The 24081-nt window shown below is 44.4% G+C and overlaps 1 long non-coding RNA gene across 1 annotated transcript in view; it reads right to left on the reverse strand.

Moving 5' to 3' along the window:
• The window catches only part of LOC138855172 (uncharacterized), a 71231-nt gene that overhangs the window by 16152 nt on the left and 30998 nt on the right, over positions 1–24081 (reverse strand). The window contains exon 2 of the long non-coding RNA XR_011394354.1: positions 11162–11396. This is a non-coding gene — a long non-coding RNA (uncharacterized lncRNA). The remainder of the gene's footprint in view (positions 1–11161; positions 11397–24081) is intronic.

Here is a 24081-nt window from a genome sequence, read left to right on the forward strand (position 1 = left end):
GTGGTAACTGGTACACACAATTCTGAGAGTGGTAACTGGTACACACAGTTCTGGGAGTGGTAACTGGTACACACAGTTCTGGGAGTGGTAACTGGTACACACAGTTCTGGGAGTGGTAACTGGTACACACAGTTCTGGGAGTGGTAACTGGTACACACAGTTCTGGGAGTGGTAACTGGTACACACAGTTCTGGGAGTGGTAACTGGTACACACAGTTCTGGGAGTGGAAACTGGTACACACAGTTCTGGGAGTGGTAACTGGTACACACAGTTCTGAGAGTGGTAACTGGTACACACAGTTCTGAGAGTGGTAACTGGTACACACAGTTCTGAGAGTGGTAACTGGTACACACAGTTCTGAGAGTGGTAACTGGTACACACAGTTCTGGGAGTGGTAACTGGTACACACAGTTCTGGGAGTGGTAACTGGTACACACAGTTCTGAGAGTGGTAACTGGTACACACAGTTCTGAGAGTGGTAACTGGTACACACAGTTCTGAGAGTGGTAACTGGTACACACAGTTCTGAGAGTGGTAACTGGTACACACAGTTCTGAGAGTGGTAACTGGTACACACAGTTCTGAGAGTGGTAACTGGTACAAACAGTTCTGAGAGTGGTAACTGGTACACACAGTTCTGAGAGTGGTAACTGGTACACACAGTTCTGAGAGTGGTAACTGGTACACACAGTTCTGAGAGTGGTAACTGGTACACACAGTTCTGAGAGTGGTAACTGGTACACACAGTTCTGAGAGTGGTAACTGGTACACACAGTTCTGAGAGTGGTAACTGGTGCACACAGTTCTGAGAGTGGTAACTGGTACACACAGTTCTGAGAGTGGTAACTGGCACACACCGTTCTGAGAGTGGTAACTGGCACACACAGTTCTGAGAGTGGTAACTGGTACACACAGTTCTGAGAGTGGTAACTGGTACACACAGTTCTGAGAGTGGTAACTGGTACACACAGTTCTGAGAGTGGTAACTGGTACACACAGTTCTGAGAGTGGTAACTGGTACACACAGTTCTGAGAGTGGTAACTGGTACACACAGTTCTGAGAGTGGTAACTGGTACACACAGTTCTGAGAGTGGTAACTGGTACACACAGTTCTGGGAGTGGTAACTGGTACACACAGTTCTGGGAGTGGTAACTGGTACACACAGTTCTGGGAGTGGTAACTGGTACACACAGTTCTGGGAGTGGTAACTGGTACACACAGTTCTGAGAGTGGTAACTGGTTACCTGGTTACCTGGAGGTTACCTGGAGGTTACACACAGTTCTGAGAGTGGTAACTGGTACGCACAGTTCTGAGAGTGGTAACTGGTTACCTGGTTACCTGGAGGTTACCTGGAGGTTACACACAGTTCTGAGAGTGGTAACTGGTACACACAGTTCTGAGAGTGGTAACTGGTACACACAGTTCTGAGAGTGGTAACTGGCACACACAGTTCTGAGAGTGGTAACTGGTACACACAGTTCTGGGAGTGGTAACTGGTACACACAGTTCTGGGAGTGGTAACTGGTACACACAGTTCTCGGAGTGGTAACTGGTACACACAGTTCTGAGAGTGGTAACTGGTACACACAGTTCTCAGAGTGGTAACTGGTACACACAGTTCTCAGAGTGGTAACTGGTACACACAGTTCTCAGAGTGGTAACTGGTACACACAGTTCTGAGAGTGGTAACTGGTACACACAGTTCTCAGAGTGGTAACTGGTACACACAGTTCTGAGAGTGGTAACTGGTACACACAGTTCTGAGAGTGGTAACTGGTACACACAGTTCTGAGAGTGGTAACTGGTACACACAGTTCTGAGAGTGGTAACTGGTACACACAGTTCTGAGAGTGGTAACTGGTACACACAGTTCTGAGAGTGGTAACTGGTACACACAGTTCTGAGAGTGGTAACTGGTACACACAGTTCTGAGAGTGGTAACTGGTACACACAGTTCTGAGAGTGGTAACTGGTACACACAGTTCTGAGAGTGGTAACTGGTACACACAGTTCTGAGAGTGGTAACTGGTACACACAGTTCTGAGAGTGGTAACTGGTACACACAGTTCTGAGAGTGGTAACTGGTACACACAGTTCTGAGAGTGGTAACTGGTACACACAGTTCTGAGAGTGGTAACTGGTACACACAGTTCTGAGAGTGGTAACTGGTACACACAGTTCTGAGAGTGGTAACTGGTACACACAGTTCTGAGAGTGGTAACTGGTACACACAGTTCTGAGAGTGGTAACTGGTACACACAGTTCTGAGAGTGGTAACTGGTACACACAGTTCTGAGAGTGGTAACTGGTACACACAGTTCTGAGAGTGGTAACTGGTACACACAGTTCTGAGAGTGGTAACTGGTACACACAGTTCTGAGAGTGGTAACTGGTACACACAGTTCTGAGAGTGGTAACTGGTACACACAGTTCTGAGAGTGGTAACTGGTACACACAGTTCTGAGAGTGGTAACTGGTACACACAGTTCTGAGAGTGGTAACTGGTACACACAGTTCTGAGAGTGGTAACTGGTACACACAGTTCTGAGAGTGGTAACTGGTACACACAGTTCTGAGAGTGGTAACTGGTACACACAGTTCTGAGAGTGGTAACTGGTACACACAGTTCTGAGAGTGGTAACTGGTACACACAGTTCTGAGAGTGGTAACTGGTACACACAGTTCTGAGAGTGGTAACTGGTACACACAGTTCTGAGAGTGGTAACTGGTACACACAGTTCTGAGAGTGGTAACTGGTACACACAGTTCTGAGAGTGGTAACTGGTACACACAGTTCTGAGAGTGGTAACTGGTACACACAGTTCTGAGAGTGGTAACTGGCACACACAGTTCTGAGAGTGGTAACTGGCACACACAGTTCTGAGAGTGGTAACTGGTACACACAGTTCTGAGAGTGGTAACTGGTACACACAGTTCTGAGAGTGGTAACTGGTACACACAGTTCTGAGAGTGGTAACTGGTACACACAGTTCTGAGAGTGGTAACTGGTACACACAGTTCTGAGAGTGGTAACTGGTACACACAGTTCTGAGAGTGGTAACTGGTACACACAGTTCTGAGAGTGGTAACTGGTACACACAGTTCTGAGAGTGGTAACTGGTACACACAGTTCTGAGAGTGGTAACTGGTACACACAGTTCTGAGAGTGGTAACTGGTACACACAGTTCTGAGAGTGGTAACTGGTACACACAGTTCTGAGAGTGGTAACTGGTACACACAGTTCTGAGAGTGGTAACTGGTACACACAGTTCTGAGAGTGGTAACTGGTACACACAGTTCTGAGAGTGGTAACTGGTACACACAGTTCTGAGAGTGGTAACTGGTACACACAGTTCTGAGAGTGGTAACTGGTACACACAGTTCTGAGAGTGGTAACTGGTACACACAGTTCTGAGAGTGGTAACTGGTACACACAGTTCTGAGAGTGGTAACTGGTACACACAGTTCTGAGAGTGGTAACTGGTACACACAGTTCTGAGAGTGGTAACTGGCACACACAGTTCTGAGAGTGGTAACTGGTACACACAGTTCTGAGAGTGGTAACTGGCACACACAGTTCTGAGAGTGGTAACTGGCACACACAATTCTGAGAGTGGTAACTGGTACACACAGTTCTGAGAGTGGTAACTGGCACACACAGTTCTGAGAGTGGTAACTGGTACACACAGTTCTGAGAGTGGTAACTGGTACACACAGTTCTGAGAGTGGTAACTGGTACACACAGTTCTGAAAGTGGTAACTGGTACACACAGTTCTGAGAGTGGTAACTGGTACACACAGTTCTGAAAGTGGTAACTGGTACACACAGTTCTGAAAGTGGTAACTGGTACACACAGTTCTGAGAGTGGTAACTAGTACACACGAAACTGGTCTTGAAAGCACACGACTGAATTTCAGGACTCACTTACCATGGTTTAAACCCCACCCGTTCCCTGTCTTTGCAATCGTGTTAGTACGATTTTGTGAGTCATAGTTACAACAGAAAAGTTACAATGAGTCGAGAGAGTTGTAGCTCACGTCTGCCATCCCCTGTCGTCTCTCTCGTAAATTTCATACTACTTTTCTAGTATGGTATGAGGTTTTCCCTCATCATTCCTGGCAGTGACCGGAGAGAGTTAAAGGAGGGGATGAGAGCCTTCTGCTTTACTATCATTGCCTTGAACACCTTAAGAGTAAACAATACTTAATCTAGATTACAGCAGACAGCCTCGGTGTAAACTCCAAAAAGTTCCTTATCTTATGAGCTCTCTCTCTCTCTCTCTCTCTCTCTCTCTCTCTCTCTCTCTCTCTCTCTCTCTCTTACACCCCCTATAACAGAGCCCCACTTTCTCCCCTGCCTCATTCTTCTCCCTGCCTGTCGTGGGGATATTTCCCTGGGGTTCGCCCCCTGCACACATTAACACAACTCAACGATTGAATTTCGATATGTTAAGGTTATCGCTGGCCTTTGTGTGAGTTGCAGGAGAGAGGGAGAACGAGAGAGATAGTCACGTGATCTACAACTAATATCAACACACGTAAGAGGGTAAGACAAGAAGACTGGAAGATTTATAGACTTACAGTAATTCTGAAAATGTCGGACGAACTGTCGGCGGGGAACGAGAGAATTTTGACAGTATTTTCGGAAGAGGAAATTCTTCGTTGCTGCATGTCAGTGTTTCTCGACTCGGAAATGCTGTGTTTTCCGCATGTTCTGAAGTGACTATTTGCTTAGTGGTAGTGGAACTGGCTCAGATTCGACCGGACCCGGTGTCAGTCCCGGGGTGGGTCGATTCACACGGGCAAGTCTCCTTCCATTTGATGTCCCTGTTTACCTAGCAGTAAATATGTACCTGGCTGTTAGTCTTCTAGCATATGCTGTCCCTGTTTACATAGCCGCAAATATGTACCTGGTAGTCTCATTACACCTGTTGCACCTGTTTACCTAGAAGTAAATAGATTCCTGAAGCTAGTTTCTTTGCACCTGTTGGCTCAGCAGTAATGGTGTTTCTTAATCATCTTTGTAGGCTGTCTGAGAATATTTTCCCGCTCCTTTTTTTAAAAATCTAAGACTTTGAACACTTTTAAACACTTCGTATTAAAAAATACGATATAATTATATATATATATATATATATATATATATATATATATATATATATATATATATATATATATATATATATATATATATATATATATATTAAATTGTTATTTGTACTTTGTGCTCCTTGTGTTTCTGTTATTATTCTTCAATGACTAAAACGAGAAGCTTTCTCTGAAATGAGAACACGCATGTCGTTACTCACATCTGAGTGGCTTCTTGCGTTTATCTTGATGCGTAAATGCGTTGAAAAATCCTGCCTAACAAGCGTATATGGTCACACATGGTACGAACATCTCTACAGATCTCCAGACCAACTGTGGAGAAGATTTCACCCGAGTACACCTGAAATTCTCTCGCTTCAGTGAGTCAGTCGTCATCCGATTTTTTCCACTAATCTGCAGTTCACTGCCGTCCATGGAAGTCAGGTCGAAAAGAAATGGATTTTCTATTTCTGTGCAACACCGACGTCTACCAAGGAGAGGTATCGGTCTTGGAAATAATGGATCAACTGCAGGAAATGCTCGCTGATTTTAATCGCGATTGATATTCCTTCTTCTGCACCAACAGCTTCATCAAGCAAAGAAAAGTTAGCGACATGTGTTTTCTCAACGCGCTTAATGCGACTTTGAAGTTTCCTGACGAAGGCCACGTCCTGGCGTGGCCACGTTCATCCCTGATCCTTGCAGAGACGTGTTACCTTGTTCACCTGCCTTAAGGCGCATTGAGGAAAAGGAGCCTTTTATTATTACGACGTTTCGCCTCTAGGTACTTGATGAAATCTCAGGGGGGCGAAATGACACGATAACATCATGTTATTACGATTTCGTGAATCATGATGACTGTTTTGAGGGGACATGAGCTAGAGTTCGTCACTGCCTCCCTGGCAGGAGATTCATTTGTAAAAACTTGCATTTTTGGTCACAGTGGTGGCCCATGCTAACTTCCCTATGGTGTACAAATATACATGTACTTAGTTGGATGAATCTTATTATAGCCAGCTGGCCCAGTGGTTAACGCACTGACCTGGAGTTTTACGACTCACTCGCCATGGATTCAAACCCCACCGTGGTTTCCACTGTACTGGTAAAGCGTTGAACCAACTACGCACCGAGGGGGAGGCTTCAGTTAGATCCCCCCTCCCCGTCTGTCCTTGTTTACCCCTCCCCCATACGTTCTCCACTCAAGAATGCGTCCAATAATTAGCTCTATCTTCCCTTCCTCCTGTCCTCCTAATTGCCTTACGTTCGTCTTATTTCCATTATCCAGCAATAAAACTCATTTAATTGGCAAAAGTTCCCTCCTCAATTTTTTATTTTCTCGTTTGGGCTTCATAGTTTCAAAACAATGTCAGGGAGATATTTCTCAGCATCCGGGGGAACAGATGAACGAGTTTACACGAGACGCTGCAAGTGGGATTTACATCGGCCCTCATCTATCCTGGGCTGGATTTAAGGCAGGGGCAACAAGGAGCAATTGTCCAGGGGATTCCGGTTGATTAAATCCTTCCACCTGGTACCTATTTACACTTCCCTCATCTATTTGGCACTTACGCTTCCGTCATCTGTCTGGTGTCTATTTTCTTTCCTCGATCTGTCTAACATATATTTACTCTCCCTTCATCTATCCAGCACATATTTACTCCCCCTTCATCTATCCAGCACATATTTACTCCCCCTTCATCTATCCAGCACACATTTACTCTCCCTTAATCTATCTGGCACTTATTTACACTCCCCTCATCTATCTGAAACATACTTACGTGCAAGTTTTCCCCTCCTTCCTCTCAGTTTACAGGCCTGGTTAACCCTCTTAACTCTTTAATGCCCTCGCTTCCCCTCAGAGTAATCTGGGCTGTCTGCCGCAACACCTGATGTCCCCTCATTCATCTTGGCCCCCTTCCCCTCTCCGACCTCCCACCCCCTGTTTCATCCTGATTGGTTCTTATGATGGTGACGTGGAGGGTTTACCCATCTCTGATTGGCTCCCATGACGGTGACGTACAATAGCTTACCAGTCCTGTTTGGGTAATTTGATGGCGTCGAGGGCTAACTCGACTGATTGGCTGACGTGACAAAGTATAGAAGCATGCTATTCAACCATGGTGGATGGTCCACCCTAGTAATGACAGGATCTTGGGGTTGGTTTTGTTTATTAGGAAACAGTACAAGTGTTTCCGGACGCTGGTCTTAGACTGTGACCCGCCGTTGGAGCTTCTGGTCATGTGACCGAGGTCTTCCACTGGCTTACCGGTCCACCCCTTTAAAAATTATGATCTTAGTTATACCAATTTAGTGAATATTTCGGTACTACATCTGATGCCTCTGAAGAAACCTACCGTGTAGGCGAAACGTATCTACAATATACCTAACTTTTACGTATGTGTCTTAATTTTCAAGTGTATTTTGTACCATCATGCACTTACAGCAAAGACCCAGACAGCTAATCTAAAAGATTCCTGTTTTTTTGTCGTGAGCTGAAAGAATTTTCCTAGAAGACTGAATTATCCCATTTCCTGAGTCTTTTGCAAAGACACTGGAACCGACCAAGGTATTCTTTTTCACAGGGACGTGAGAAAGGGGAAAGGGTCTCTTAGGGCAGAATGTTTACTCGTATGTACGAACTGCGGAAGGAAATGATGCAGTCTCTTCGATGTTTCAACACAGTTGGTCGCTTCGACAACAGAACTCAGTCTTTCTCTGGCGTGTACGGTTGATGTGTTTACATACCTGAACGAGCGGTTGAAGTATAGCACAGCCGACAAGCGATAAGAAAACCACAGTTAGCAAAAGACGTTTATTACCAATATGTTTCGCTCACCTAAGGTTTCATGGAGTACCTAAAGGAGAAACGTCGTAGCAATTAAAGGTTCCTTTTCCTCAATGCGTATATTTAAGGCAGGTGAACAAGGTAACACGTCTCTGCAAGGATCAGGGATGAACGTGGCCACGCCAGGACGTGGCCTTCGTCAGGAAACTTCAAAGTCGCATTAAGCGCGTTGAGAAAACACATGTTGCTAACTTTTCTTTGCTTGATGAAGCTGTTGGTGCAGAAGAAGGAATATCAATCGCGATTAAAATCAGCGAGCATTTCCTGCAGTTGATCCATTATTTCCAAGACCGATACCTCTCCTTGGTAGACGTCGGTGTTGCACAGAAATAGAAAATCCATTTCTTTTCGACCTGACTTCCATGGACGGCAGTGAACTGCAGATTAGTGGAAAAAGTCGGATGACGACTGACTCACTGAAGCGAGAGAATTTCAGGTGTACTCGGGTGAAATCTTCTCCACAGTTGGTCTGGAGATCTGTAGAGATGTTCGTACCATGTGTGACCATATACGCTTGTTAGGCAGGATTTTTCAACGCATTTACGCATCAAGATAAACGCAAGAAGCCACTCAGATGTGAGTAACGACATGCGTGTTCTCATTTCGGCACGCAGTGGCTTCATCAGTCCTAAGCATATAAAACTGGTGAAGGATCAGGAGGAGTTTGAGATAATAAGTCCCTCAGACTGGAGTCGATGTAATCATCCGATGGTCTGATTTCATCGACTCCAGGATGAGGGACTGATTACCTCAAATACCTCCTGATCTTCACCAGTCTTCTTTGTTAGGTAAGACATATGCAACAGTTAGGTATCTTTATTTCGAAACGTTTCGCCTACACAGTAGGCTTCTTCAGTCGAGTACAGAAAAGTTGATAGAAGCAGAAGATACTAGAAGACGATGTAATCAGTCCATCACCCTTAAAGTTTTGAGGTGGTCAGTCCCTCAGTCTGGAGAAGAGCATTGTTCCATGGAATGAAACAATATGGAGATGAAGTGACAGGATGGAGCCTTTTATAGCGCCAGGAGGTGAGACGTAGGTCACTAGAAGAGGTAAGAACTCAGATGTTTTGAGGACAGGTCCCTCTCAAATCCAGCCGTTCTCACACTGACACAGCAACACAAGGGTATCTTGGTACAGACCTACAATCAACTTCGACAACCTCTACTAGTGAGAACGGCTGGATTTGAGAGGGACCTGTCCTCCCAACATCTGAGTTCTTACCTCTCCTAGTGACCTACGTCTCACCTCCTGGCGCTATAAAAGGCTCCTTCCTGTCACTTCATCTCCATATTGTTTCATTCCATGGAACAATGCTCTTCTCTAGACTGAGGGACTGACCACCTCAAAACTTTAAGGGTGATGGACTGATTACATCGTCTTCTAGTATCTTCTGCTTCTATCAACTTTTCTGTACTCGACTGAAGAAGCCTACTGTGTAGGCGAAACGTTTCGAAATAAAGATACCTAACTGTTGCATATGTGTCTTACCTAACAACCTGTCGGTATTTTATACCATTTTATTATTCAACCAGTCTTCTTTAAAACTGATGAAGCTACTGCGTGGCGAAACGTTCCTCAATAGATACCCAAGTGTTGCACATGTGTCTAATTTATCAACTTGTAGATAAATGGTTCAGAAAATCGGCAAGTATAAATTGTGTCATTTCTGACACAGACACACACACACACAGACACACACACAGACACACACACAGACACAGACACACACACACACACACACACACACACAGACACACACACAGACACACACACAGACACACAGACACACACACAGACACACACACAGACACGCACAGACACACACACACACACACACACACACACACACACACACACACACACAGACAGACACACACACACACACACACACACATATCGTATGTCTTAGTATGAAGTGTTTAAACCTGTACAAAATCATTGATTTTTGACAGAAGGAACGAGAAAATATTCTCAGACAGCCTTCGAAGATGATTAAAACACAAGATTGACCTTACTGCTGAGCGAACATGTGCGAAGGAAACAGCTTCAAGAATCTATTTACTGCTAGGTAAACATGTGCGACAGTTGTGAGGAGACTAACAATCAGGTACATATTTACTGCTGGGACACTCCAGTAGTGTCAGCCTGAGGTGGGAGACTACAGTAGTGTCAGCCTGAGCTGGGAGACTCCAATAGCGTCAGCCTGAGCTGGAAGACTCCAGTAGCGTCAGCCTGAGCTGGGAGACTCCAATAGCGTCAGCCTGAGCTGGAAGACTCCAGTAGCGTCAGCTTGAGCTGGGAGGCTCCAGTAGCGTCAGCTTGAGCTGGGAAACTCCAGTAGCGTCAGCCTGAGCTGGGAGACTCCAGTAGTGTCAGCCTGAGCTGGAAGACTCCAGTAGCGTCAGCTTGAGCTGGGAGACTCCAGTAGCGTCAGCTTGAGCTGGGAGACTCCAGTAGTGTCAGCCTGAGCTGGAAGACTCCAGTAGCGTCAGCTTGAGCTGGGAGACTCCAGTAGCGTCAGCTTGAGCTGGGAGACTCCAGTAGGACAGTGAAACTATCACCAAGCATTTCAGTAAAGGTTCATCAGCTACGACAGCCTCAAAGGTTTCCTTCCAACAGAACTGGAGTTACTATCACCTGGGAATTACCATCTCTCAGGATAACTGAGGTGGCTAGAGTGAGGGGCGGGGGAGAACAATGAATTTATGCCCTGATTCTCAAACTATCCTCTCCTTTCTCCCATTAGACTTAAAAAATACCTCTCATTCTCCCACAAGAATTTAAAAATACCTCTCATTCTCCAGACGCTGGATGACCCTTACGGATTTAACACTCCCTCATACTTGCAATAATAATTTAATATACAAAACGCACTAAAAAGTATTTTATTAAGTCTTTATTAAGCTTGTGTATGGGCGAAATGTTGTCTGTGAGAAAAAGTCTATGACATGTTGCTAGCGGGCAGACATCAAGAGTCTGGTTGATCAGGCAGTCAAATTCAAATATTTATTTTTATGCGTTACAAAAATAGTACAGTTTAAATGTAATGAAACACTGTTAGGTACAAAAAACCGCTATAATCTGCAGTGTATTTCGTGGAAGAGAATAACAATGAAGCCTGACTCTTGGCCGGGCATCTAGAACAGGAAAACTCTCGGTACAAGTTAGAGGTATATCACTGGCGCTACACGTGTTTGATACATGAAGTCAACTACTCACCTGGCAAGTGGGTGATATTAGCATCATGGCAGTCTATGCCGCTCCTGCTGGCAGGCACCAGCTGTGTGGGGCAGGTGCAGGTGTCAGGGCATAGCTGTAGGGCATCTGTGGAGCCCCAGAAAAAGCCCTGACAGAGCACAGCCTGCAGTACCAGCATCACCACAGCCTGCAGTACCAGCATCATCACAGCCTGCAGTACCAGCATCACCACAGCCACTATCATCCTGGCCAACATCTGTATGGTAATCACTATTAAGTTGGTAAACAATGTCTATAACCAACACGAATAATTAAAGGCACAACTCACTTTTACACTAATAATAATAATAATAGTAATAATAATAATAATAATAATTAATAATAATAATAATTTAAAACAGTGGAAACAGACAGGTTAGGTAAGGATTCTCAGGAAACAGGACAAGTGTTTCCTGACGCGGGTCTTAGTCATATGATGACCCGCAACTGGAGCTTTTGGTCATTTGATCGAGACCTTCCACTGGCTTACCAGTCCACCCCTTTAAAAATTAGGATTAGAGTAAAAAACGAACATAAATACACAATATACAACAAAAATAAGGAAAACGGAAAGTTATATACCGTGGAAAAATAAGGAAAACGGAAAAAAAATTTCCTCATGGTGTACTAAAGTAAGAAAATTGAAAAAATAATGAAACATTTTTCACACGGCGTTTTGCCACACCATGAACGTTTTATACACGGTGTTGTGCCGTACCAGTGAACATTTAACACGGCATTGTGCCGTACCAGTGAACATATTACCCGGCACTGTGTCGTACCAGTGAACATATTACCCGGCACTGTGCCGTACCAGTGAACATATTACCCGGCACTGTGCCGTACCAGTGAACATATTACCCGGCACTGTGCCGTACCAGTGAACATATTACCCGGCACTGTGCCGTACCAGTGAACATATTACCCGGCACTGTGCCGTACCAGTGAACATATTACCCGGCACTGTGCCGTACCAGTGAACATATTACCCGGCACTGTGCCGTACCAGTGAACATATTACCCGGCACTGTGCCGTACCAGTGAACATATTACCCGGCACTGTGCCGTACCAGTGAACATATTACCCGGCATTGTGCCGTACCAGTGAACATATTACCCGGCACTGTGCCGTACCAGTGAACATATTACCCGGCACTGTGCCGTACCAGTGAACATATTACCCGGCACTGTGCCGTACCAGTGAACATATTACCCGGCACTGTGCCGTACCAGTGAACATATTACCCGGCACTGTGTCGTACCAGTGAACATATTACCCGGCACTGTGCCGTACCAGTGAACAGATTACCCGGCCCTGTGCCGTACCAGTGAACATATTACCCGGCACTGTGCCGTACCAGTGAACATATTACCCGGCACTGTGCCGTACCAGTGAACATATTACCCGGCACTGTGCCGTACCAGTGAACATATTACCCGGCACTGTGTCGTACCAGTGAACATATTACCCGGCACTGTGCCGTACCAGTGAACATATTACCCGGCACTGTGCCGTACCAGTGAACATATTACCCGGCACTGTGCCGTACCAGTGAACATATTACCCGGCACTGTGTCGTACCAGTGAACATATTACCCGGCACTGTGCCGTACCAGTGAACATATTACCCGGCACTGTGCCGTACCAGTGAACATATTACCCGGCACTGTGCCGTACCAGTGAACATATTACCCGGCACTGTGCCGTACCAGTGAACATATTACCCGGCACTGTGCCGTACCAGTGAACATATTACCCGGCACTGTGCCGTACCAGTGAACATATTACCCGGCACTGTGCCGTACCAGTGAACATATTACCCGGCACTGTGCCGTACCAGTGAACATATTACCCGGCACTGTGCCGTACCAGTGAACATATTCCCCGGCACTGTGCCGTACCAGTGAACATATTACCCGGCACTGTGCCGTACCAGTGAACATATTACCCGGCACTGTGCCGTACCAGTGAACATATTACCCGGCACTGTGCCGTACCAGTGAACATATTACCCGGCACTGTGCCGTACCAGTGAACATATTACCCGGCACTGTGCCGTACCAGTGAACATATTACCCGGCACTGTGCCGTACCAGTGAACATATTACCCGGCACTGTGCCGTACCAGTGAACATATTACCCGGCACTGTGCCGTACCAGTGAACATATTACCCGGCACTGTGCCGTACCAGTGAACATATTACCCGGCACTGTGCCGTACCAGTGAACATATTACCCGGCACTGTGCCGTACCAGTGAACATATTACCCGGCACTGTGCCGTACCAGTGAACATATTACCCGGCACTGTGCCGTACCAGTGAACATATTACCCGGCACTGTGCCGTACCAGTGAACATATTACCCGGCACTGTGCCGTACCAGTGAACATATTACCCGGCACTGTGCCGTACCAGTGAACATATTACCCGGCACTGTGCCGTACCAGTGAACATATTACCCGGCACTGTGCCGTACCAGTGAACATATTACCCGGCACTGTGCCGTACCAGTGAACATATTACCCGGCACTGTGCCGTACCAGTGAACATATTACCCGGCACTGTGCCGTACCAGTGAACATATTACCCGGCACTGTGCCGTACCAGTGAACATATTACCCGGCACTGTGCCGTACCAGTGAACATATTACCCGGCACTGTGCCGTACCAGTGAACATATTACCCGGCACTGTGCCGTACCAGTGAACATATTACCCGGCACTGTGCCGTACCAGTGAACATATTACCCGGCACTGTGTCGTACCAGTGAACATATTACCCGGCACTGTGCCGTACCAGTGAACGAAGGGTAGGTAGCCGAACATTCTCACAGTGAAGCTGGAGTCCTGCAAGATGTAAAGTAAAAGGACACAAGTGCAACTAATGTGACATTTATTGTGGCAACGTTTCGCTCTCCAGGAGCTTTATCAAGCCATTACAAACAATACATGGACACAGAGGGTATATAAAGGCTCAGAGTGAGGTGAATACTAGTGAGGTACCATTTCGATGTTCACTAGTGGTAGTAGTAGTAGTAGTGGTAGTGGTAGTGACAAAAGTAATACAATATGGTAGAGCAATTAATTCGTACATGAGTAAAAGGATATAAAAGCTTTTATATCCTTTTACTCATGTACGAATTAATTGCTCTACCATATTGTATTACTTTTGTCACTACCACTACCACTACTACTACTACTACCACTAGTGAACATCGAAATGGTACCTCACTAGTATTCACCTCACTCTGAGCCTTTATATACCCTCTGTGTCCATGTATTGTTTGTAATGGCTTGATAAAGCTCCTGGAGAGCGAAACGTTGCCACAATAAATGTCACATTAGTTGCACTTGTGTCCTTTTACTTTACATATTGTCGGTATTTCTACCAACTTTATTACAGTCCTGCAAGACGTGGTCCAGAAGGACCAGCACCTCCGACTCCAGGCAGCGTGTGAGGTACCTTTGTATTATACATAGTATCGCCATTGTGGCAAATGTTACACAGATAACTTTAATTTTTTTAATCTTTATTTAATGAAAAACAAAATTATTATCTCTCTCTGTCCTTTTTTCAAACCAACGTTTTAACATTGATTATCAAGATGGAAGACGAAGGGTTGTGATGGAGCGAGTCTGTTTGTGGCTCACCACAAGCGCGTCTGCTTCGCGCTTAGCCCCTCAAGGAAGGTTCCTTGATGTTGGTGAGGGGCTCTTGATTTAGGGAATTGGATCTGTGCTCCAGTTCCCCGAATTAAGCCTGAATGCCTTCCACATCCCCCCCCCCCAGGCGCTGTATAATCTTCCGGGTTTAGCGCTTCCCCCTTGATTATAATAATAATAATTCGCGCTTAGCAGACGAAGGATCAACCTTGAAACTCGAGTAAAGAGGAGGCTGTGAGTGTGCTGTCTACTGCAGCAACACTCACAAACGTCACGGATGCTGGGAGTGTTGCTGACTGGCTGTGTGTTTGTCTGCAGGAGCAACACTCACAGAAACACTAATATCACAAACACTGGGAGTGTTGCTGGCTGTGTTTCTACTGCAGAAACACTAACAAACGTCACGGATGCTGGGAGTGTTGCTGACTGGCTGTGTGTTTGTCTGCAGGAGCAACACTCACAGAAACACTAATATCACAAACACTGGGAGTGTTGCTGGCTGTGTTTCTACTGCAGAAACACTCACAAACGTCACGGATGCTGGTAGTGTTGATGACTGGCTGTGTGTTTGTCTGCAGGAGCAACACTCACACAAACACTAATATCACGAATACTGGGAGTGTTGCTGTTTGTGTTTCTACTGCAGAAACACTAGGAGGATGTGAGTGTTGCTGTCTGTGGAAGCAACACTGATATTCTTACTATATTCTGGGTTTGCGGTCCCGAGTCACCTTATGAGGAACTTACAGAAATCACTACCACGTGTTGCGATGAATGACCCACGTGGGTTTAGCGCTTGATATGGATTATTTACATTACCATGCATAAATATTTTCACTGCTTGCCAGGGTCGGGTTCTAGTTCCTACGTCTGTCGGAGGAGTTGAACTGTAACTGCTGACTCTTGAGGGCTGTAGTGTATCACTGTAGTGTATCACTGTAGTGTATCACTGTACTGTGTCACTGTACTGTGTCACTGGATCGTTCACTGTACTGTGTCACTGGATCGTTCACTGTACTGTGTCACTGGATCGTTCACTGTACTGTCACTGGATCGTTCACTGTATTGCGTCACTGGATCGTTCACTGTACTGTGTCACTGGATCGTTCACTGTACTGCGTCACTGGATCGTTCACTGTACTGTGTCACTGGATCGTTCACTGTACTGCGTCACTGGATCGTTCACTGTACTGTGTCACTGGATCGTTCACTGTACTGTGTCACTGGATCGTTCACTGTACTGTCACTGGATCGTTCACTGTACTGCGTCACTGGATCGTTCACTGTACTGTGTCACTGGATCGTTCACTGTACTGCGTCACTGGATCGTTCACTGTACTGCGTCACTGGATCGTTCACTGTACTGCGTCACTGGATCGTTCACTGTACTGCGTCACTGGATCGTTCACTGTACTGCGTCACTGGATCGTTCACTGTACTGTGTCACTGGATCGTTCACTGTACTGCGTCACTGGATCGTTCACTATACTGTGTCACTGGATCGTTCACTGTACTGCGTCACTGGATCGTTCGCTGTACTGCGTCACTGGATCGTTCACTGTACTGCGTCACTGGATCGTTCACTGTACTGCGTCACTGGATCGTTCACTGTACTGTGTCACTGGATCGTTCACTGTACTGTGTCACTGGATCGTTCACTGTACTGTGTCACTGGATCGTTCACTGTACTGCGTCACTGGATCGTTCACTGTACTGTGTCACTGGATCGTTCACTGTACTGTGTCACTGGATCGTTCACTGTACTGTGTCACTGGATCGTTCACTGTACTGTGTCACTGGATCGTTCACTGTACTGTGTCACTGGATCGTTCACTGTACTGTGTCACTGGATCGTTCACTGTACTGTGTCACTGGATCGTTCACTGTACTGTGTCACTGGATCGTTCACTGTACTGTCACTGGATCGTTCACTGTACTGCGTCACTGGATCGTTCACTGTACTGTGTCACTGGATCGTTCACTGTACTGTGTCACTGGATCGTTCACTGTACTGTGTCACTGGATCGTTCACTGTACTGCGTCACTGGATCGTTCACTGTACTGCGTCACTGGATCGTTCACTGTACTGTGTCACTGGATCGTTCACTGTACTGTGTCACTGGATCGTTCACTGTACTGTGTCACTGGATCGTTCACTGTACTGCGTCACTGGATCGTTCACTGTACTGTGTCACTGGATCGTTCACTGTACTGCGTCACTGGATCGTTCACTGTACTGCGTCACTGGATCGTTCACTGTACTGCGTCACTGGATCGTTCACTGTACTGCGTCACTGGATCGTTCACTGTACTTCGTCACTGGATCGTTCACTGTACTTCGTCACTGGATCGTTCACTGTACTGCGTCACTGGATCGTCCACTGTACTGTGTCACTGGATCGTTCACTGTACTGCGTCACTGGATCGTCCACTGTACTGCGTCACTGGATCGTTCACTGTACTGTGTCACTGGATCGTTCACTGTACTGTCACTGGATCGTTCACTGTACTGCGTCACTGGATCGTCCACTGTACTGTGTCACTGGATCGTTCACTGTACTGCGTCACTGGATCGTTCACTGTACTGCGTCACTGGATCGTCCACTGTACTGTGTCACTGGATCGTTCACTGTACTGCGTCACTGGATCGTCCACTGTACTGTGTCACTGGATCGTTCACTGTACTGCGTCACTGGATCGTCCACTGTACTGTGTCACTGGATCGTTCACTGTACTGTGTCACTGGATCGTTCACTGTACTGCGTCACTGGATCGTCCACTGTACTGTGTCACTGGATCGTTCACTGTACTGCGTCACTGGATCGTCCACTGTACTGCGTCACTGGATCGTCCACTGTACTGTGTCACTGGATCGTTCACTGTACTGTGTCACTGGATCGTTCACTGTACTGTGTCACTGGATCGTCCACTGTACTGTGTCACTGGATCGTCCACTGTACTGCGTCACTGGATCGTTCACTGTACTGTGTCACTGGATCGTTCACTGTAAAGTGTCACTGGATCGTTCACTGTACTGCGTCACTGGATCGTTCACTGTACTGTGTCACTGGATCGTCCACTGTACTGTGTCACTGGATCGTTCACTGTACTGTCACTGGATCGTTCACTGTACTGCGTCACTGGATCGTTCACTGTACTGCGTCACTGGATCGTTCAATGTACTGTGTCACTGGATCGTTCACTGTACTGCGTCACTGGATCGTTCAATGTACTGTGTCACTGGATCGTTCACTGTACTGCGTCACTGGATCGTTCACTGTACTGTGTCACTGGATCGTTCACTGTACTGTGTCACTGGATCGTTCACTGTACTGCGTCACTGGATCGTTCACTGTACTGCGTCACTGGATCGTTCACTGTACTTCGTCACTGGATCGTTCACTGTACTTCGTCACTGGATCGTTCACTGTACTGCGTCACTGGATCGTCCACTGTACTGTGTCACTGGATCGTCCACTGTACTGTGTCACTGGATCGTCCACTGTACTGTGTCACTGGATCGTCCACTGTACTGTGTCACTGGATCGTCCACTGTACTGTGTCACTGGATCGTCCACTGTACTGTGTCACTGGATCGTCCACTGTACTGTGTCACTGGATCGTCCACTGTACTGTGTCACTGGATCGTTCACTGTACTGTGTCACTGGATCGTCCACTGTACTGTGTCACTGGATCGTCCACTGTACTGTGTCACTGGATCGTCCACTGTACTGTGTCACTGGATCGTCCACTGTACTGTGTCACTGGATCGTTCACTGTACTGTGTCACTGGATCATTCACTGTACTGTGTCACTGGATCGTTCACTGTACTGTGTCACTGGATCATTCACTGTACTGTGTCACTGGATCATTCACTGTACTGCGTCACTGGATCGTTCACTGTACTGTGTCACTGGATCGTTCACTGTACTGTGTCACTGGATCGTTCACTGTACTGTGTCACTGGATCGTTCACTGTACTGTCACTGGATCGTTCACTGTACTGCGTCACTGGATCGTTCACTGTACTGTGTCACTGGATAATAATAATAATAATTACAATTATATTACAATTACTATTATCATTATCTCATCCACAAATAAAATTTCAGAGGAAATTATAAGAAGGAACACTGCAACAGGCCTTCTGGCCCATGCGAGGCAGGTCCAAGTCTTTCGGCTCATCCTGGGCCATCATCGAGAGAAGAGCGACTAAGAACCCAGTGAAAGTTGAAAGTACGGTCAAGGCAGCCGGATGACGGCAGAGGCAGGTATCTACATCAACAAAGCCGGGGCTAGAAGTCATGTTTGGAATGTTGCTCTGTAGGATTCGACATGACAGAGTCTGTGAGAGCTGGAGGAGCTGTGCCTGACCCCTCCGTGACTTGACCTGACCTTTTACCCCACCCCCCTCCGTCTCTCTGACCTTACTACGGGCTTTCACCGTGTTATCCTTCCACATACCTTTCAGAATAAATTGAAACTTCAGATTTTCAATCAGGTATACAGCGTAAGTAAGTAAGTAAGTAAGTAAATTTATTCAGGTATACACAATACAGTTACATAGAATTATCATACATAGCAGCATATGTGTAGAGAACCTGGGATAACCCAAAAAAGTCAGACAGAGTGACTTATTTCCATTGGGGTCCTTTTACCTTATTATTATAATATAATATAATATTATAATATATAATGGTTGGTTGGTTACTTAATGAGGTTTGAAACCTATCTACTACTCGAGGGTCATTAAGACTGCATATAACCTGTTCACCACCGCTCAAGAATACCATAATCTCTATAACACGGATTAAAATGAAGTCTCAACATTTATATACTGACAGCAAGACTTCGTAGTATATAAAATCTTCCATGACACTTCCAAAATTAATGTCAATAATTATTTTGAAAAGTTCAGACGATAGTTATCTTTCAACATAGTTAATATAATTTAATTTCATCCTGTTTAGCATCTCAGAATAAAATATTCCGATAAAATTTATCTTACTTTGCCTAATTTACCTTAAATCTGCCAAACTAAATTTTTTACACTGCCTTATTAAAATATTGAAAATTCGATAGTTTATAAGATGGGGCCCAAAACCTCTCCTTGAGGTACCCCACCGTATTACATTATATATATATATATATATATATATATATATATATATATATATATATATATATATATATATATATATATATATATATATATATATATATATATGTCGTCTCGAACAAGTAAAACTTTCGATTTTGGCTTAAATAGCAATGCTCTTCTTGCCGAATAAGGTAAGCGAAAATTTGTGAATGGAGATGGGAAGTACAATGTCTGCACTCTGAAGGACGGGTGTTAATGTTACAGTTTTATAACTGTAGTGTAAAGCAAGCTTCTGGCAAGACAGTGATGGAGTGAATGATGATTAAAGCCTCTCTTTTTCGGGTCACCCTGCCTTGGTGGGAGACGGCGATGTGTTAATAAATAAATAAAATATATGTGTGTGTGTGTGTGTGTGTGTGTGTGTGTGTGTGAGTGAGTGAGTGAGTGAGTGAGTGAGTGAGTGAGTGAGTGAGTGAGTGAGTGAGTGAGAGAGAGAGAGAGAGAGAGAGAGAGAGAGAGAGAGAGAGAGAGAGAGATCGTAGTCAGCAGGATTCGAACAAAGACTGGCAAGGTTCCCAAGTGACACTTCACCACAAACGCCTCAAAACTTCGTCAGCCTGGTATGTCCTGACCTCACAAGCCATTTATACATATCAATGCACCACAAAGAAACAAACTTTCTCTGTATATACCTTCCCTTGTTTCTACGCTAAATCTACATAATTTATCACCAATGTCTGCCTATAACAATTAAGTGTTTATTGCAGTCGTTGCATAAAAAATTATGTACATATAATAGACCGTAAAATTATGCACGGTGAGCTTAAATTTAGCCGATGGTTTTGTTATCTCTTACCAGGAGCTCGGCACGGGAGAGACACAGAGATGGGAAATTTGAGAGATATTTACTCGCCGTTAACTCACAGCGGGATCTGATTGGCCTTCTGATGGCAGCCATTTTTATTGTTTATGGCCGGGAGGGAGGGAATATTGTGTGGGGGAGGGGTATTGTTTGGGGAGGGGTATTGTGTGGGGAGGGGTACTGTGTGGGGAGGGGTATTGTCTGGGGAGGGGTATTGTCTGGGGAGGGGTATTGTCTGGGGAGGGGTATTGTCTGGGGAGGGGTATTGTCTGGGGAGGGGTATTGTCTGGGGAGGGATATTGTCTGTGGGGAAAGGGGATTATCTTACTTGTAATGAATTGGTCGTCAATTTACTTATGTCTACCTTCTCGCGAGGTGGTCTGTGTGGAAGAATGGGTAAATACGGAATTAATGAGTAAATGGTAATGGAAGATTGGGTGAGCAGTGGCAGAGGATGATTACACAGCTTGAGATGTGTTGTGTTTTGATAGTGGGATGGTGGTGGTGGGAGCGGTGGTGTGCACCATGGTAGTTGTGGTTACAGGGATGTTGGTGGGACTAGTGGTGGTGTTTGGGGCAGTGGTAGTGGTGATTTTCGGGATAGTGGTGGTGGTATGACAAGTCTTGTAAAACACACACACACACACACGGGGTTCCACAAGGGTCAGTTCTAGTGCCGGTGCTGTTGTATACATGAATGACAAATCAGAAGGGATAGTTAGAAGTGTCCTTGTTTACAGACGACGTGAAACTAATGAGGAGAATACAAGCGGACGAGGACCAGGAAAGACTACAAATGCATCACGACAGGTTACAAGTCTGGTCTGACAAATGGCTTCTGGAGTTTAACCCCACCAAAGTTATGAAGCTTGGGGAAGGATGAAGACGCAGACGAAGTACAGTCTCAAGGGTCAGGCTGCAAACCTCAATCAAGGAGAAGGATTTTGGATGAGTATCATACCGAGTATATCCCCTGAGGTGCAAATCTTCAGTAAAGACTCCCAAACATTGCCCAAGTGTCTCAATTAATAATAATAATATTATTAATAAAATAAAATACTACTAATAACAAAATACCAGAACTACTACTGCCAGTACTACTTCTAATACTATATTACTACTACTACTACTACTACTACTACTACTAATAATAATAATGTTCAGAAAAAAATTGGTAAGGAGCGTGATGAGGTTATCAGTCCCCGCCTCTCGTCTGACCCAAGCTACACGTGCCAGGACCGATGTCGATTGTCCTCTCCTCTTTCTCCTCGCCCCACTCTCCCTTTGTCAGTGGGATGAACAAAAAAAATAACGCACGTAGAATAGAACCTACGTGGTTCTGTCGACAGCGGACTGGAAGCAACACGTGATATTTGACGGGAATTTTGAGCGGTGGTCGCGTGACGTCGCGCGGGTCACTGTTGCGTACTTGGGGGGGAACAGCCTCACCATTGAAGCTAAAATTTATTATATAATCTATCTTATCGCATCATGCAAGTTAAATAAGCTGTATGTGCCCATTTAAAAATAATTTGATATAGAGTATAATTGCCAAACATAAATGTCGTATATTTTATGCTATAGTATTTAACTCACTTTCCATTGGGCAGAGATTAATGTTTAATCTCATTGTTCCATTGTTACCGAGATGTTATCACGGTGGGTATTGGGTGTAATCTTGGCCTTCTCAGTGTTATCGTGTATAATACTCGAGTTATCACAGGCTTTCAACTATCTGGTGTAACTTTCGCTGGCTATGTTATCTTTACTGATAACAAACTGGTAATCTTAAGAATCATTAAGCAAACAGTCGTTGCAGCCTGTATCTATGATAAGATTTAAAATCATTTGGTTTCGTCAACTATTTTGTTCCTTTCTTGCGCCTATATATATATATATATATATATATATATATATATATATATATATATATATATATATATATATATATATATATATATATATATATATATATAATATATATATATAGTGCCGAATATGTAAAACTGGTCAATTAGCAAGAACTCATTTAAAATTAAGTCCTTTCTAAAATTTTCTTTTATACGTTTAGAGATATATTTTTTTTATTATTGATGATGTAAAAATTTATAATTTTGCACTAAAAGGAACTTAGAAAACTTACCTAACCTTATTATAACAAGAACAATTTATTTTAGCCTAACCCAACTGAATATATTTTAGATTTGTTGATAATAATTTAATACTAAACAAACACAGCGAAATATATTTTTTTCGTTAGGTTCAAAATGATTTTGGCGAAATTATTGCATACACAAATTTTCACTTGTCCTATATGGCAAGTTGAACGTTGCTATTTAAGCCAAGATCGCAAGTTCTGCCTATTCGGCATGACATATGAATATATATATATATATATATATATATATATATATATATATATATATATATATATATATATATATATATATATATATATATATATACACATATATACATATATATATATATATATATATATATATATATATATATATATATATATATATATATATATATATATATATATATATATATATTATTGTACCCACGAACATGTGATATTGATCAATAACAATACTGCGACTAGCCAAGGAGTCGAACCCATGTTGCTTTGGATTGCCTCATGGTAGGCGATGATTAAGGTGTAATGAGTTTTCGTCCACCATCAGGCGGGCCAAAGCAGCATGGGTTTGACTCCTTGGCTAGTCGCAGTGTTATTGTTATATATGTATATATATATATATATATAAATAACTAGTATTTTCAGTCTAAATAGCGACCCTCCTCAGGCGATACTACACTAGCTGGAAGGAAGAGGATCCCTGAAAGGGGTCGAAATATACAGATCAATTAATCTTCCGAGGTTTTTGTCTCCACATGGGTTATTATTCAGCGTAATAGGTTTCCTTATCTTCCCGTGTTGTGTGATGCTGCATCCCGTCACTCCTCCAGCATCTGAGAAATTAATTTTCTCTATGTTGAAAATGGTACGAAATCCTGACAGGTTGATAAGACATGTGTGCAACAGTTCAACAGTATGGATATCCAGCTGTTGCACCTGTGTGTTGCTTATGTTTCTCTGTGTTTGTGTTGATACACAGCCTTAATAATGTCCTCAATACGTACATAGTGTGCATGTTGGTAAAAGAGATGCTTAAAATTATTTGTCGCCTGAGAGAGAGAGAGAGAGAGAGAGAGAGAGAGACAGAGAGAGAGAGAGAGAGAGAGAGAGAGAGAGAGAGAGAGAGAGAG

The sequence above is a fragment of the Cherax quadricarinatus genome, chromosome 84, assembly GCF_038502225.1.
Source record: "Cherax quadricarinatus isolate ZL_2023a chromosome 84, ASM3850222v1, whole genome shotgun sequence".
NCBI classification, from domain to species: Eukaryota; Metazoa; Arthropoda; class Malacostraca; order Decapoda; family Parastacidae; genus Cherax; species Cherax quadricarinatus.